Source organism: Oreochromis niloticus, linkage group LG22, assembly GCF_001858045.2.
Source record: "Oreochromis niloticus isolate F11D_XX linkage group LG22, O_niloticus_UMD_NMBU, whole genome shotgun sequence".
In the NCBI taxonomy this organism is placed as follows: domain Eukaryota; kingdom Metazoa; phylum Chordata; class Actinopteri; order Cichliformes; family Cichlidae; genus Oreochromis; species Oreochromis niloticus.
Genome location: NC_031985.2, coordinates 7,417,604 through 7,430,849, shown reverse-complemented (window position 1 = coordinate 7,430,849; position 13,246 = coordinate 7,417,604). Strand labels below are relative to the sequence as shown.

At 40.0% G+C, this 13,246-nt stretch overlaps 1 long non-coding RNA gene across 6 annotated transcripts; it reads right to left on the bottom strand.

The window, feature by feature from the left end:
- LOC109196548 (uncharacterized) lies at positions 1-5,305 on the bottom strand. Of its 6 annotated transcripts, none has more exons than XR_003215989.1 (6): positions 5,123-5,305; positions 3,094-3,287; positions 2,400-2,873; positions 2,168-2,282; positions 810-966; positions 1-555 (listed from the first exon to the last, which is right to left on the bottom strand). It is a non-coding gene; the product is annotated as an uncharacterized LOC109196548 (long non-coding RNA). The 6 variants fall into 6 exon arrangements; XR_002057991.2 differs by having other exon boundaries at positions 810-958; positions 5,123-5,304; XR_003215988.1 differs by lacking the exon at positions 2,168-2,282 and adding an exon at positions 4,344-4,404 and having other exon boundaries at positions 5,123-5,303.
- Between the last annotated feature and the right edge of the window lie 7,941 nt (positions 5,306-13,246).

Below are 13,246 nucleotides of genomic sequence, written 5' to 3'. Positions count from 1 at the left end.
CAGTCTACAGGGTCAAACATACAGAGAAATTTCCCACGTGTGGGACTAATAAAGGTTATCTTATCTTATCTTAATTCAAACAGAAGTAAAAAAATAACTGTACACTGAAAAACTTAAAGCAATATGAGACGCAATAAAAGGAAGCAGCGCAGTATATTCACTGAATTATCATCAATTACAAAAGAGAAAAATGACGATTGCTAAGGATTATTTTCTTAATTGCAGGCAGAGTGTGGCTGGTAAAGATGGAAACATACAGAATGTAAACTGTGTGAGTTTGGTGATCTTTGTTAGTAACAAATGAGGTAAAAAAAAACAAAACAGACAAAACACAGAAAGAGGCTCTCAGTATTCATGAATAATTAGAAAGCATCTAAACATTCTGGTCGTGGATTTTTACAGTCTTAGTTCCGCTCGCTGTCATCATTGTAATCATGATCATTACGATTCGTCTCTCTCTAAGAGTATCTCCTTTAAAGGTGAGACAAGTGTATCCACTGATCCACGTCACTTTACCTGGATGATGACTCCTCTCTCCCTCACTCAGAAACACTCCTAATATAACCAAGCAAATAAATAATATTGAAGATTTACTTACATCATTAGAAAAACAGTAAAAACTTCTCCCTTTGATTCCATTCCTCCATTCCTGCTAAACATCAGGCAACAAATATCCCAGTAAATCACAGTAAAATGTAAAGCACATGTTTTCTCTGCTTTGTCTAACCTCTGCAGAGTCCCTCTGTCAAGAAAAACATATCTGTAAGCATAAAACAAATATACATTTCATAACACGTCACTGGACAAACCTCGGTCAGTTGATTTCCTCTGTGCAGTGCAGATGAGCATCAGTCAGCAAGTCAAGGTGGTGAGAAGGACTCGTGCCCTTTGTGACTCTGCTAGTTCTTCTGAGGAAACACCACCGTCTCTCCACACCGTCACCATCTGTGAGCACAAACTGCTCCTCTGCCAGCATGTAGGAAATCAGATATCACACACACAAGGGTGAAGAAACATCAGAGCTCAACTTTGGATACTTTAGATCTAAATAGATCAAAGTAGCTCTTAGGCTACGTTCACACTGCAGGTCTTAATGCTCAATTCCGATTTTTTGATCAAATCCGATTTTTTTGTCTGCTTGTTCACACTACACATAAAATGCGACATCAAACGCGCTCTAGTGTGAACGCTCAAAGCGGCCCGCATGCGCAAAAGAAGATGTCACACACAACTCGCTCTGTTTAGACCCAGAGCAAACAATATTGTTTGACTGATTGCCCTTAATATAAAGACTTCGGACTTTATGTTTCCAAATTTTTTCTTTAAGTTATTTTGTTATTTACATAATAATGTAGATGACCTAATAATGATCCTTTTTGCTGTTTTAGAGGAGCGGTGCTTCAAAGGATAGTTGCAGATTTCTGTCAGAATCTGCAGAAAATACAGTAAAAAATAAAATGTTCACATTTCTCCAACGTTGTCTTCTCAACAGTTTCACCGGATGGTAGGAAATCGTTCGCGATGTGCTATCGGGCGCTTCTCCGGCGCTGATAATTGGCGTCTGTCTTGTGTCAGTGACGTAAAAGACGGATTTAATGCGACTTGACCGTTCACACAGCAGTCGCTTTCTAAAACATCGGATATGTATCGGATTCAGTACCACATACGAAAGTGACCCAGATCGGATTTGAAAATATCGGATTTGTGCCGTTCACACTGTCATACCAAGATCGGATACGGGTCGCATAGGGGCGAAAAAATCGGATTTGATGCGCTTTCGCCTGCAGTGTGAACGTAGCCTTAGTTTCAGCAATCAGTGAACAGACAGACAATGATACCAAACTGATTCTGTATGAATACAATATGGTATTTTCAAAACAGGTGTCAAATTAATGTATTAAAACTAATACAGATATATGTATATATATATATATATATATAAATTATAAGAATATATATTTATTTTTTTATTTAACAATTGCAACTGAATGAATTAAATATTGAACCAAAATATATTGCCACATTCTTCATTCTCAAATACAAATTTCACAAAGTAAAATTTTGATTAACATAAACAATATGAATTACAAAAAATAATTGTATATTATTAAAATATTATGCAACTGTGACCAAAGTCAGAATCATCATTACAGTACTGTGGACTTACTGCTTGATAAACTTCAGGGGAGATCATGATGACAGAAAACTGTAAACAACACTCTGAAGTCTGAAGCTTCTTCTCTTGTTTCTGTGACCTCAGCACGCTGACAGACCTGAAGTTGCTACATATTTTAAAAAATGATAATTATAGGGAAGAAACTTCTCTTTTTCATCCGTTTAATCAAACATTTGATGCCTCAGCTGTCTCAGTCCTATGGCATTCTGCAACTACAACTAACCTGAGGAGACTTGGATTTGGCTGCAGGTGCCCCTGTACATCCTTCTCAGCAGCACACATGTGGGTACCATTTAATCATACTTCTTCCTGAGCTTTGCTTCATCACAAGACTAAAGGTGGCATCCCATGTCACGGTCTTATCATCATCCAATTGGAGAAGAAACATTTACGGTCATTCTGGTTTTGTTTTCTGATCCTGCAAAAAGACTGAGGACAACAAAGCCCAGAGAACACGAGATACACAACATCCAACATTCAGACTCAACAGCCTCCATAAATGAAGAGCACCAGGTTGGTTCAGTTATACTAGATATGAGCATGCTTCACATTACTGTGTATGAATAATAATCAAGAGACAAACTTTGAAGATGCACAGCATGATCTCCCATCATCAGACTGCAAACAAACATCCACCAGGCTTCTTTGTTGGCAGAGGTGATGATGCTCCCATCAGGGATCAGTAGAGTGTATTAACCTGTGGTATAAGCAGCAGTCACTGAAATATTACTGTTTCACTTTCTCTGTATTTATTATTATTATTGTGCTATCTACTGTACAATATAAAGCGCCTTGAGGTGACTTTTGTTGTGATTTGGCGCTATATAAATAAAATTGAATTGAACTGAATTGAATTTCAGATATGAAATCTAGCACATAAAAGCCAGGGTGGGAGGGATCTCTGCAAACTGACTTACCTCTGCAAGTGTGAGGCTGTTCCTCCAGCCTCAACAAAAATCTGACTCTCCAGTCACAGACAAACAAAAAACTCCAGCTGGGAGATAGAAAACGCTGCTTGGGTCTTGCTGGATGTTGCTGGTCAGAGTCTCACATTAGCAGAGTGCTGCTTGGTCCCACTGACCCATGTGGACAGCGACTGTGAAGAACTGTTCTGGCAAACAGAAAAGAGAATTAAATGACAAAAAGCCAAACAGGATTTCCACAAAGACTCTCTTAGAATCAGTAATCAAAAAAATCATTGGTTCATGTTACAATTAAATATGACCAGGCTCCTTAAATATAAGCAGTTAAGATCTGATTTGATTTACATTCTTCACACAGCACATTTGTCCAGGCTGTCAGGTAAACATAGAATTAATCTCAGGTAACATGACTCATAGTAGAGATTCAGTAAGAAAGATTGCCAGCTCTAATATTATTGCCACACCAACAGCTCAGATTTCTAGAAGTATTTAAACAAATGTCAGTCTATCCATTCATTTTCTTCTGAATATTCAGTTCACAGTGGGAGGGTGGGGGGTGTTGTGGAATTTTGTAAATAAAGTCTGCAACACAGAAAGAGCTGTGATCAAGCTATTTATTACTGCGCGCAGGAGAGCCAACACACATCAAACATCACAGTTCACAATCATGTCAGCTCTGCCACAGAAGTGGTGCTCCTACTCCTTTATGCATTCCAAGAAAAAGGGAGGAAGTTACAAACTGATCATACCACACTTCACGCGCCTCGCTATGAAACCTAACGGATCAATGGTTAAGCTGTTTTGTGCCCTCGGCCTTATCAGCACCTGCAAAGGGAGTTGTTTTCTCAAACTGCTGATGCTGAAGTAAGTTCATCTAGTTTTAGAAACTTTCACTGAACAGTCTATAACAGTGTCACAACTAAGCAAATGCATAAGCACTTAAATACTTTAAATGAGAATAATAGAAAATTTCTATTACAGGAGCCAGAGCCTGTCCCAGTAGTCATAGGTAGAGCACACATGGACAGGTCACCAGTCTGTCAGAGGACTAACACAGAGACAGACATCAGAGTAACAAATCTATTTAAAATTAATGTAAGCTTGCTGCAGCTGTATGTATGAGCATGTGTTTCTGTGCTCACAGTCCACCTCTCAGGAACCTGCAGTTCATTTTAAGTCTACTTTAAACAGACCTCACAAAAGGCTGATGTGGCTGGATCAGTAGTCTGATTTAAGTACGATACCTTTGGCCAGGGATTAATCTGGTACATCGCTTCACTGCAGTCTTGCGTATTTTCCCCACACCTGAATAAAAAATACTGATATTTACATATAACAGCTTCAGCTGATGCAGCCTGACTCACTCCTGATTCCAGATGTTCAGCACACACAGAGACACAGAGGTACTGTTTAAAGTTTAGTGTTAACCTGAGTCACTGATCATTTACAGTATTACAGAGTCTGGCAGTCTTTGCATGATGTCCACGTCACTGTAAGTTTCTAGCTGACTCTCAGGTGTGACAGGTGTGCCAGCAGGAAAGAGTAATAATAACCTGCATCCTGAGGTTTGTCATGCAGGATTAAAGGAGCCAGGCTTTGTTCACACAGCTAGGATTGTATTTTACACTGACCCTGGGTCAGTATACGTATCATACAGAAGCACTGAAACTTGCACATATTTATTACAGATGCATTGAAGCTAATCGAGATATTTACCGTCAGTCTTTGGCTGCGATTAATCACTTTACTGCAAACTTTATTAACTAGTAACTTCATCAGTCATGACAGAAGCTAATATTTCTGTCCTAACATAATAGCTTTACTCCAATATAAGCTAACGTTTACACCGTAACTTTAAGCTAGCACCATAAAGACGGTAAAACACGTAATAATATCTACAAATGCATCTTAAAGCTGTTATATTAGCACTCGGTGTATTACTAACATAACCACATTAACATTATTGACACCCGCTGACTTTTAATAGTCATTTTATAAATGCTGTGCGTTTAAATGGCCTTACCTGTAAACACTGCTGTGTCCACCGGATTCCAGCCGGAGTGGATTCTGGAGTCTTCCCACGCTCCTGTTAGTGATCCTCCATCTGGATGGATGATAACAACCTTCTGAACAATCTAGCAGGTGGAGATGGCCCATATCTATGGGACTGATGTCTGCTAATAACTCCTGTATGGACTGATAACATCCGAAGCGGGTGAATAAAGTCACCCAGTCGCTAGCTGTGCCATTACCCAGCATACATCACTCACTCCATAAACGCAATAAACGATACAAAAGTAATGGCCTATAACGTGATTTCGGAAATATATAAATATACGCGATAAATATACGGACAACAGGCTCTTCCGCGGCAATCTCTTGTCGTCAATAAACAACGTTTAGGGAGCTCTATAGTATTCAATAGGAGGACCCTGCACGTCAATTCTGGAGGCGAGGGGGGTACCCTGCGCGTGAAGCAGAGGGAGCCTGACCATGCGTCACACATTTGACGAGTTGGGAGTGAGAACGTGTTGGATTTATTGGAAACCTTTGAAAAGTGACCAATTCAGAACACCTTTAACATTAGGGACCCATTTGTGTGAGACATCTTTATTAAAACCTTTTTTATATACATATTTATATATTACCCAATGTTTCTAATTTTGTGAGCCCTTCTGTTAAATAATCATCTGCTACCTGTAGACTTTTAATACCTGTACCTGGATTCTTAGTTACTCAACCATAGACAAATTGCAAACGTTTCTTGGTATAATAATAAATAATAAAATAAGCTGGAAATTTCAAAGTTTGAAAAAGCATTTCAATATTGAGTATAATAGAACAAATTCTGGACGACAAATGACTTCACAATCTTTATTGTTCACTTATTTCACTGTATTTCTGTTATTGTGCAGAGGTTTGAGGCAATACTTATAAATGCTCACTATTACCATTATCCATATTACAAAAAAAAAGCCATTAGAATAATCCATAATTCTGGTTACAGAGATCCCACTATTCTTACAATCAAAAACACAAAAATTCACTGATCTAGTTCATCTTCTCACTGTGCCAAATTTGTATAAAGCAATAAACAACCTACTTCTTAACAGTATTCTAAAACCGTTTTCTAAAAGGAATTTGGGATAGAATTCGAGAGGAGAGATAAATTAAAAACATCCCTGTTTCTGTATCTCTGTATGTAGAGTGAAGCTGTGGAACAGACCGAGAGGAGCTGAAGCAATGTCCCAGCATGCCTCAGTAAGTATGGGTCTTGCAAAGTACAGGGAGCAGGGCCTTGACCGGGTGTCACTACTTATTCCCTGTTTATCCAAATGTGGGCGCGCACACACACACACACACACACACACACACACACACACACACACACACACACACACACACACACACACACACACACACACACACATATGTTTATATAAAACACCCAGCGCGCCCCTGCGGGCGGTTTTATCCTTCAAGCTCGGGTCCTCTACCAGAGGCCTGGGAGCTTGAGGGTCCTGCGCAGTATCTTAGCTGTTCCCAGGACTGCGCTCTTCTGGACAGAGATCTCCGATGTTGTTCCCGGGATGTATATATATATATATATATACATATATATATATATAGGTAGCATTGACCAATTTCACATGCTTGTGTCAGTGCTACCAATTCAGCAGCTTCAGCTGAATAGTGAGATAGAAATGAGCCTGCCAAACTATTCACAAAAAGCACCAGATTAGAATTAGCCAGCTGTGCAGGGTCAGGTCCGGGTGAACACATTTCAGAAATAGCTGTTACATCGTGTTGTTCACTATCTGATTCTGTGGGGAGAAGTAAAGCTGGGCGTTTTTAACACAGTTTGTGATTTGGATGGCATCAGGCCGTGTCAATACTCCATGTTTGTCTCATTTTCTAATCCACACAGGTAGATACAAAAGTTTAATCTCCATGGCCATGCAGGCTGTGATGTTTGTATGCTGCTAGTCTGTCTTTAAGGTTGAGGATAATGCTGTTGATTCATGATGAGATGGTTTGTCTCCACTTTAAAATAATCAGTCTCTATTTTAGTTGCTGTTGGTGTAAATTGTGGATCAATGTTTCCATCCAAGCCCATGACTTCATGTGGTGATGCTGTCATACAAACTGGTAGCCGGCTCATTCATTCCTGGGTTAAACTCTTTACTCGATCTGGTGACTTGAGGCGAAGATGATGCAATGGCTCCAGCAGTTTCAGGCTGGGGAAGGTTGGTTGACACTGGTGACACTTGTTTTTCAGAGTGAGGGTAGGGTGGAGGTGAAGCTGTGGAAGCCTCTGTGCTCATGGAGGAGCTTGATCCAGGTCTGGGCCTACCTGCTTTTGGCACACAGACGTTTGATTAGTAACATTTTTCATCCCTGCTTATCAAAAGTTTCTTTCCCCGATTCCTACTTTGTCCTGTCACAAGAAAAGAATCTTTCCAATGTGCATTAAGCAACACATACTTCTTTTAATTCATTTGCCTTCTGCTCACATTCATATTTACTTATTTTCCCTTTTTTGCATTATTTTATCTCTTACTGAAATACCATTTAAAAATTGCAAGGTAATTTACTCTTACATTTTATTTCTGCACCATAAATTGGACATTTGGACCATTTTTTTCCTAAATCAACATGAAAACAGAGGGAAAAAAAACATCACTCAAGAAACCTGATCTTCGTCACTAAGATTGTGTTGGAAAAATACATTGAGAATTGAACCAAACTGACTTTCTGAGATTCGTTGAAAGAAACTTAAAACCTTTGCAAAGGGATCAATACAGCGCAAACAGGGTTCATAACAGTATTGACAAATAATAACAGTGGATACAATCTTTTTCTATTCAGCTGTTGGAAGTTAAATTCTCACCATCATATAGGCATCAGCTATATAATGACGTGTTCCATGGCCTTGAACAAAGCTTACAGTTAGCTTTTTCTCCCCTCTCTTACACTCTTCTCTTTTTCTTTTCTTTACAATCATTTTCCAATATGATCTGTTTAGATTTATCTACATATTCCACTTTCTGTGTTCCAGATATTGCATCTATAGATTTGTTATTTTCACAGAATGGTCATCTCTGGCTGCCAGTGTGTCACACCACCGAGTTGCCACCACCAGCTCCTGGAAATGCATATAGCCTATATATCAATGTTATCTTTAGACAAATATGGTTTTTTTTTTTATTTTAAAAGATTAACCTTCCGCTCTGTGTTTCTGTAACATAAATCATGAGCCCACATGTTCCTCACGACACCACCGATCACTTCATCGCAATCCTGAGTTTACCTGCACACATCCTATTCACGTCATCAGCTGTTTAGCACCTGCTGCTGATTTAGAAAACACCCCCACATTAACTGGTGATAGTCGCAGTTTAATGTTGGCAGCTGGTTGCTCAGTATAACATAACGTTGTTGCATTATTCTGGACAAAATATGCAAATGTACCTTGTTTCCTCAGCTCAGGCATGCTGAAGATTGAGCTTACCGTCAGATTGATGATCTAATTTAAAACTGATAAACAGGACTTAAAAGGAGGGAGCAATGGACACTGAACAGTATATCAGCACAGAAACAGGCCGTCACTTTAATGAACCAGACTGGAATTGTTGGTTTCTGATGATTTTTGTTCATTCTTGAAGCTTTCCACCTCTGACAAGCAAGGACAATAACACCAGTGTGTGAGTAAGAGGAGGAGGAAGTGGGGCCTGGGAGCACCAACCGAGAGATGGAATAGACAATGAGAGAAGATAGAGAGGTTGTTCTCTCTGTGAATGTATTATAGTTTCCCATATTTACAAATGTTTTCAAATATTTCTAACACAAACAGGGAACAAGAAATAATTAGTTACAAAGAAAATAGGTCAGGTGAAAATGAAAGTATTTTTTAATCATACATTTTATTTATCTAACTGAGCAGTGATTACCTGGTGGTGCTGCTGGACATGGATGGACAGACATACACTCCTGTGCTTAAAAAGTCATGTTTGGCCCCTGTTAATAAGCCACCTTTCTTTGAGCTTAACAAGTGCACTGTCTGCTCGTTTCTCCCTAAGACAAACCTGAAAGTACTTTTGGCTGGATGCAACTTAACACACCCCGCTTATGTAGCAAAATAGCCAACCAGTTATTAGCCATGTTAACAAATCCAAGACTTTAAAAGTAACATTCAACTGAGTGAAAACAAAGCAGAATTAAAAAAATATCCACATTTGTTCACCTTGGAGTGCTTCTCACAATATCATTGGTATTAGTTCTTGTTAAGGAATATATATATATTTTCTTATGTGCTTATTTTATGATTATATTGTTTTATGTAGGCCAGTATATTAAAACAGGCCATCTTTCAGTCATAAAGTGTGTTAAAGGTCATAGGTTGCTGAGCAAGACAGGAAACTGTGCAGAACAGGACGCTTTGTGCAGAGCTGCAGAAGAACAGGATGCAGATGTACAGAAGTTGTTTTGATCGAAACTGTGTGTGACGTATAAGTCGAGCAGAGTACCAAAATAACTGACTATATTATACAAATTTGGCTTCTAATGCTTCAGATCTGCCGATGCTTAGCAGCGTGCACATCCCCTTTCCGAAAAGTAATGATTGAATAAAATGGTTGTAAATACTTTGACCACTCTGAGTCTGTGTCTTCCCTGTCCAGTAGAAGAATAAAAAGAACTGGGTTCAATCGCAGTTGGGACTCATTAAGTAGTTTCTCATTATTATTAATGTCCTGCAGCCGTGTCAAAGTTTAGCTAAAAACACATTTTAAGGTTCTTTGTTATCAATTGCTGAGCGACAAGAAAGCCAACACTTACTTTGAAAAACTTCTCTTTGACCAAAGAACACTGGATGACATCACAGTGGCTGCGCCCATCCATGCTACTATCATCTAGCGGTTGCTATTTGATTTATGATAAAGTAGATAAAACACATTTGTGTCGGCCTTGGCTCATAGTTCTTGTCTTTAAATGAACTTTGTCTGTGTGTGTTTCAGGTACTGCACTCTCAAAGACTGAATGAACCAGCATTGCAGCCATGGGTCACTGTGAGCATCACAGGGAAGGTTGAAGCCGCCCACTGCACCTGTATGGCCGGAGTCGTGGAGACCTGCATCCATGTCGCTGCTCTTCTGTTTAATGTAGAAGCAACAGTGCAGATCCGTGGCACAAGGACTGTTACAGATGAACCTGCATACTGGGTTTTGCTGGGTAATGTGACCAAGATACAGCCAGAGGTTGGCCATAAGATAGACTTCTCCTCTTCAGCTGCCCAAAAAAGGCTCTTGATCAAAACATAAACAGACCATCCGTATTGAAAGGTAAAAAGAGCCGTCCTCAAAAAAAGAAAAATCCCACCTGCTACTGTGGAGGAGTTGTCACTGCTATAATGCCATAATGTTTTATATAGGGGTCTAGATTTATGCCTGAAGTGCACTGCCATGTAAATAATTTGCATTTACTGAATATGTACTGACTGAGTCCCACTGTTCAAAAGTTGAATAAAGAAAAACTAATTTTTGCCTCTTTTTTTTTTTAATTAAAACCACTTTATAGAACATCACATCAGTTACAGTGTAGAATCCATGTCATTTATAGTTTACAAATGACAAAATGTTTACACCAAATCATGACAGTGTTTACATGATATCACCCACTACTAACATTATTTACTGTATCTTTTGAAAAAAAAAAATACCACTATTTAAACAGCACAAGACTTAAGAATATTTAACAGGAGCAAGTTTCATTTTCCCTGGTTTTACTACCACACTGTTCACCAAACGCAGCAAACCTTCACCATCTTATCCAGAAAGGTCACCTCTTCACCCTCACATGGAAGAAGTAATCTGATTGGCATGGTGATATGTTTGAAGCAAGTCCCTTGTGTAGCGCTGGAACACAGTCACGATGTTTCATCCATTTCATAGGCTGGTTTGCTGCAATAATGCCAAATAATTAGCAACTCTATAAATAGAAGATAGTTCTGCAAAATCACTCATTAGGATGTTTGTTGTAATTTGCTATGACCTCAGAGCGCGTCGAAAACAAAACTAATAGGCTATAAAGAGTGATACGAACATATTTAGAACTTACCGGAATGAAACCGTCTGGAGCACCAACAGATATTTGGAGATGGAAGAGAACTGGATATCAGCTCGTCTCACAGCTGCTATCCAGGCTAGACGCCTTCCTTTGGTAACATCCGATACACGAGCTGCCTCATGTTGCTTCCAGGTTGGGAAAGAATGAAAAGACAAACCCTTTTCAAGCTTATTCTCTTGCCGGTCGTGCGATCGAACATTGCAGCGGACCACACAGCCTTCGCTCCCTTTTCGCTTGCGCTTTGTTTAGACCCCCAAAATGGCGGATCGGGCCAAAATCCTTGCAACGCCCACCCCCGTGACATCACGCTCCAAAGCCCATTCGAACGTGGGCGGGGCTTGGCAATTATCAAAGGGCAGTGGGCGGGGCCTTTAGGACACGAGCCCATAAATATACCTCCAGAACTCCATAAACATCCACGATTTAGTTCAGAGTGCATTCATGCATCGGAGCAGCGAGCAACATTCAAACACATTTAGTTCACAAAGAGCAGACATACCTGCCACAACATCAATCCCCCAGCAATTTGTTTCCACTTCTCCAATTCAGAGTCAAAGAAGTAGAAATACAACCTTAATCATGACAACTCCACACAGTTACTCCTCAGTGGAAACATGGAAGTGCTTAAGCGACTACTTTTTTGGTGCAATTGTACCACAGTGGCGATCTCTGCAGTTAAACCCAGAGTACTGCAACACTAAGCTGCCTTCCACTTTGTTAAAGGACATGTTGAAACTTTGCTCCATGTTAATGGATGCAACAGAGACAACCATGGAGAAGGGAGCTCCGGTGTCCACACAGACAGAGGAGTGTCTTCAGTCAGTGGACGCTGATTCCCATGAGAAAACAGAGGTAACAGGAGCAAAGGAAGGCATCGTAACAGAAATATCTGTAGACAACTGTGGTGATAATAAAAAAACAGATACTCCAGAACTGGAGACAGAGGCCAGTGCATGTCTTCAGCATGTGGACACACAATCCCAAACCACAGCCACAGCAGAACCAAGGAAGAGCTGTATGAAGGAAAAGTCCACAGCTGATACAAAAGACTTGGACAAAATAGAACCTTGTGCCATGAAAAAGCCTGCAATGCCAGCTGCATATGAGTCAGACGTTGATAACCGCAAGGAAACAGAGGCAAAAGGAGCAAAAGACAGCATCCTGAAAGAAATATCTGTAGACAACTGCGGTGATAATAAAATAACAGATACTCCAGAACTGGAGACAGAGGCCGGCAAATGTCTTCAGCATGTGGACACACAATCCCAAGCCACAGCAGAACCAAAGAAAAGCTGTATGAAGAAAGAGCCCCCAGCTGATACAAAAGACTGGGACAAAATAGAAGCTTGTCCCGTGGAAAAGCCTGTGATTCCAGCTGTACATGAGTCAGAAGTTGATTCTTCTTCTGTCATCAGTCTGGCATCTGATGATCTGTCTGCAGAAAAAATGTATGTTTATGCAGTTATTCAGTTGGTAGTTTCACGGGCCTTAAAGAAAGTCTCCTCTAAACACAAAGACTCCACATGGATTCTCACTCCTAAATCCAACTGTCATCGTCTGCTTGAGAAAATCTGGCCTGAAATTGAGGGAAAACATTTGGATCTATCTCCAAAGAGGCTGACCAGTATTGAGAAAGCCATTTTCACCAATCTTTGTAAAGCACATAAGTGCAAGGAAAAACATTTGATTTCAAGTCTGAAGGAAGAGCTTGAGGACGATATTACTGTCCCAACATTCACCAAACATCTGCTGGCATTACCCAAAAGAGTACTCACTTTATCTAAAAACCGAGACGAGTACAGAGAACTTGTGGAACGCTTTGCTAGAGATCTGGTTATGCACGCAATGAGCAATACAAATGAGGCAGGGAAATTGCCTCTAGGGGCTGATGAAGCCATTAAAGAGAGGCTTGCCCAAAAAGTCTGGGATAAAATTGTGTCCCAAAAGCTTAAAATCTCCTTAGAGGACATTGAAGAAGTCAGCGTGACAGTATACAATGAACTCCGGGAAAAGTGGAAATATC